Source organism: Halichoerus grypus, chromosome X, assembly GCF_964656455.1.
Source record: "Halichoerus grypus chromosome X, mHalGry1.hap1.1, whole genome shotgun sequence".
Lineage (NCBI taxonomy): Eukaryota > Metazoa > Chordata > Mammalia > Carnivora > Phocidae > Halichoerus > Halichoerus grypus.
In genome coordinates this window covers 29,375,469-29,380,496 of record NC_135727.1, presented here as the reverse complement: position 1 = coordinate 29,380,496, position 5,028 = coordinate 29,375,469, and the positions used below count along the sequence as shown (strand labels likewise).

Sequence of the window (5,028 nt, the reverse complement as noted above, 5' to 3'; positions counted from 1 at the left end):
CTTAAAAACAACAACAACAACAACTAAGCATGTTTTAACAAAAACAACACTTCTGAAAGTAGAACACAATTTTCTTTTTCAGGAAATAATATTGCAAATGGTTGCTTCTGGGTCAATTTACCACAGAAGAGGAGCAAAGCTGTTAAAGCATAGCTATGCTCCACTGAGCCACTTTTCTGCACAATTGTAACGTACCTGAAAACATTCCTAAGCTCAAGGTTTAAAACCATTTTAAGAGACAAAACTTTAAGTGTTTTATAGCCACCTCTGTAAGAGGTGCTTTCCTGCTCCAAATGGTCAAAGCTTAATTAGAAGGTTGACAATATTTAAGTTTTTTTTTCCTCATCATATCTTCTGTTCAAAATACTATTATCATTGGTAATATGGTTTGTATCTTGTCTGATCTGGATGATCCAGTCCAAAAAGTAGGGTTAGAGAAGATCGACCCTACACTCATGGAGGAAGGGTTGGCCCTCTGGGTGCAGGCTACATACTCACTTCCCCTTCCCCTAGTTTTATAAATGGAGGACTCAGAGTTCCTTGACTTTCAGTGAATTGGGGTAAAGAGTGTGAATTACAATGGTGAGAAGGGTGTGTACTTACAAGTGAACTATCCTGTTGAAGTGGTACAGGTCCTGGAGGAAAATATTTCATATAAGGTAGCATCTGAGCAATAATATGTCTATGGAGAAGGCGATGGAGAAGAAGTCATTGGCAGACCTGAAGCTTGGCTGTGAATCAAGTGAGAAGCACTTGGCAATCTGGGAAGGATGTGGTATTTGATGGCTTACTGGTGGTGGAGGTAAGAGTACAGTACAAAATGTTGCTCTGGAGGCGTGATATGATGAGAGTTCAATACCACTGGTTGACCCTGATATTCAGGATGATGGTGAGCTCAGGCGTGGAGACAGGAGGTAGTGGTTCTCAAGCACCTGAATTTGAGTCCTTCTGAATAGGGACAGTTATTAAGTTGCTATGTTTTCTTGTTGAAATACAAAGGTTTCCTGACTGCTGAAGGAAGTTGAGGTGAAGCTGTATACAATGAATTCCGTTGGAGGAGCACAAATATCTTCTTACGGCTGATGATATGGCTTATGCAGTACATGTTGGAAAGGAAGTGGTATAATATGCCGCCTTGTTGGAATACGGTTCATATGATGCTTGTCTGGCAGCCTTATAAAATGATCAGAGATTTCATGTGGTGCTGGAACAATACGTAGGATGAACGTTTTCAAGTTAAGGACGGGCAGCAGGTTCTCCGGATCTCATATGGCGGTGGTTGATATGAGCATCTAAATCTCTTTGAGACAAGTATGTTCTCTTGCATCCTTGAACAGCGCTGCACATGAATAGAGAACCTTGCGCATGCTCCTCAATTCGGTGAACATATTTACTACAGCCTGGACACAACTTATCGCCTTTTTTTTCTTGTAAAATAGCACAGGCATAGCAAAAAGCATGCTTACATGGAATCATTCGCCCATAGATTTTAATGGGTAATTCGCATTTGTCACAGAAATGAACTGGGGTGTCATCCTTTTCACCTAAGATGTTTATCTGAAAGTCCCAGAAAATATCTTCACTAGATTTCTGCTCATATCTAAACGATCCACCCCTATTAAAGTCGTACCGTTCTTCCGCACTAAGATTGGGCGCTTCAGCGTTCTCCATGATTCAGCTTGCAGGGCACGATGGGAACGGAAGTCAACCTCACTGACCCAGGGAGCGCATGCGCCCTACCCTGTTGAACCAGTGAGGCGGAAGTGCAAGCGGGTTGCCCGAACGTTGACCTCTTCTTACATACCCCCATTCCAGTGATGGAGTCAGGCAGGAAAAACAGGAAGTGTTTCAGAGCGGAGTTTGGTTAGACTGCCCTTTTTTTTTTATGCTTGAAGAAAAAGTAGCCATTAACTGGAGAAAAGAGACTAATCTGGAAGGCGGTGGGGGGTGGGGAGAGAGCAGGTAGGCGCAGTAATACCCGAAGGCATAGACTTGAGGCAGGTGAGGCAGCCAGTGCACTCATAAAGGTTTTTTGAATAATGCAAGTGCTTTCCTTTTTTGGGTGAAAGCCCATCCATTATATGAAATGTTCAAATAGACACTGGATAGCTTCTTGTCAAGATGCTGTAGCTCTGGCTTCTCAAACTTTTTCTGCCAAAGTTCCGCTAGTCGTAGAGAAAAGTAAATTTAACTGTGAGGGTGAGGGGGCAAAGTTCTAAGTACCGCTGGAAGCAAACTATTTCTTTGAATAGTTGTACGTTACCTTAAAATTATATGAAGATAACTTTTTTTTTAAATGTCGGTTTATTTTATTTTACTTTCTTTTAGAATGTTGGTTCATTTTAATAAAAAAATATTGCTTTTAATTACTTAGTTAAATTACTTGAATTTCTCCCTGCCCCTAAAGCCTTTGAGTAATAGTGATACCCCAGGAAGCTGTGCGGGATGTGTACCAAATGCTGTATGTAGCACGCTGGTATACGTCCCCTCAGTGTTGGGACACTAGTTTGTGAGACACTGCACAGAGTAGCTTCTTCACAGAGTACAGGGTCATCCGGTAGGACTTAGAAATCCTTTTTATACAGAATCCTATATCATAGTATTTGTATATAAGAATATCTGTGAATAAAAGTTAAAGGTTGAAAGCCCCAACAAATTAGGAAGATGATTAGTCACGTTATAAAATGCCTTCCCATATCCCCCAATTTCTAATTCCGGTTCTTTAAATATTACATCCTCCTGGCATATTTGATGTGCATTTATAGAACATTAACAACTTGGAGCTGTGTATTCATCGTTCTTTTGCTGTTTTCACTTAAAAAAAAAAATCACCTATGTGTATTTCTTTATACAAAATACGAGTTACTTTTGCATGTTTTTCACGTTGTAGGTATGGAATGACACTGTGACTTTCTTTAATCCCTTAACATTTTATTTCTGAGATACTTTGATGTTAAGGCATGTATTTTATTCCTTATCAGTACTGTATTCCATTGTCTGACTGTATTATAATTTAAATATTCCCCTACTGATGAATATTCGGGTTGTTCTTACGTTTTGCAATTATAAGTGCTGCTTTGAAATATTCTTGTACATGCCTCTTGTACATGTTCCAAAATTTCTCTAGAGGATATGTATAGGATTGATGTACTGGATCATAGAGAATGAGCATATTCAACTTTTCCAAAGTGTTCATACTAATTTGCCAGTGGATTATAAAAGTTTTTGTTGTTCATCTTCACCAATATTTGTTATTAACATACTCTTAATTTATTACAAATTTGGTGGTTGTAAAATTTATGTTTTTAAAAATTATTTATTTATTTAAGATTTTATTTATTTTATTTCAGAGAGAGAGCACATGAGTGAGAGAGAGAGCGGGGTGGGGGAGAGGGAGCAGGAGAAGCAGACTCCCCACTGAACAGTGAGCCCGATGTGGGGCTTGATCCCAGGACCCTGAGATCATGACCTGAGCTGAAGGCAGATGCTTAATTGACTGAGCCACCCTGGTACTCCAATTTATGGTTTTTTTAAAAAGAATTTTTTTTTTTAAAAGAGTATTTATTTATTTATTTGACAGAGAGACAGCGAGAGAGGGAACACAAGCAGGGGGAGTGGGAGGGAGAAGCAGGCTTCCTGCCGAGCAGGGAGCCCGATGTGGGGCTCGATCCCAGGACCCTGAGATCATGACCCGAGCCGAAGGCAGTCGCTTAACCAACTGAGCCACCCAGGCGCCCCTTAAAAAGAATTTTTAAAAGTTATTTATTTATTTATTTATTTTAAAGATTTTATTTTTTTAAGTAATCTCTACACCCAATGTGGTGTTTGAACTTACAACCCTGAGACCAGGAATTGCATGTTCCACCAACTGAGCCAGCCAGGTGCCCCCAAATTTATGTTTTTATGTTGTGTTTCTCTGATTACAAGTGTGTTTGAGCAGTTTTTCATGTTTTTTTTTGACATTTATAATTCCTCTTTTGTCAGGTATCTGTTTATATCATTGGACCATTATTGAACAATTTGTATTTTTCTTTACTGATTGGTAGGATAGTAATTCTTTGCCAGTTATATGACTTGTAGTTGTCTTCTCTAACTTTGTAAGCTGCCTTTTCATTTCTTTATGATGTGGTACATAAAAGTTCTTAATTTTTTTAAAAAAGTTTTTATTTATTTAAGTAATCTCTACACCCAGTGTGGGGCTTGAACTCACTACCCCAAGATCAAGAGTCATATGCTCTTCTGACCAAGCCAGCCAGGTGCCCCAGAAGTTCTCAATTTTGATTTATTAGACTTATCAGTCTTTTTCTTTATGATTAGTGCTTTTCTGAAATCCTTAAAATGTTTTCCCTAACTTAAAGTCATAAAAGATATTTTCCCTTATAATTTTTGTTTTATTTGGCCTTTCAAATGGAGTCATCTTTAATTGAATTGCAATTGATTTTGTATATTGTAATGTCAGGATATGTTTTTTTTCCTCCATAGAAAAAGTCATGTGAAACTGAGTTAAAATGGAGTTGGGGGGCACCTGGGTGGCTCAGTCAGTTGAGCATCTGCCTTTGGCTTGGGTCATGATCTCTGGGTTCCGGGATGGAGCCCAGCATCGGGCTTCCTGCTCAGTGGGGGTCTGCTTCTCTCTCTCCCGCTCTCCCTCCCCACTGCTCATTCTCTCTCTCTCAAATAAATAAATAAAATCTTTAAAAGTAAATAAATAAAAAATAAAATGGAGTTGGGAGGCCAGGAGGCAGAGCTCTCACAATGTAACTTCTTTTTTTTTTTTTTAAGATTTTATTTATTTATTTATCAGAGAGAGACAGAGAGCATGAGCAGAGGGGAGGGACAGAGGCAGAGGGAGAAGCAGGCTCCCCGCTGAGCAAGGAGCCCAAGGCCGGGCTCAATCCCAAAACCCTGAGGTCATGACCTGAGCCTAAGGCAGATGCGGAACTGACTGAACCACCCAGGCATCCCACAGTGTAACACTTTTTACAGCCCTTTGAGGACTCAACATGAAGAGATATACCTTACATTCCT

At 39.6% G+C, this 5,028-nt stretch overlaps 1 pseudogene; it reads right to left on the bottom strand.

Annotated features, from left to right (window-relative positions):
• Positions 1–372: 372 nt before the first annotated feature.
• On the bottom strand, positions 373–1,671 carry LOC118523228 (E3 ubiquitin-protein ligase Hakai pseudogene; annotated as a pseudogene).
• Positions 1,672–5,028: the final 3,357 nt, after the last annotated feature.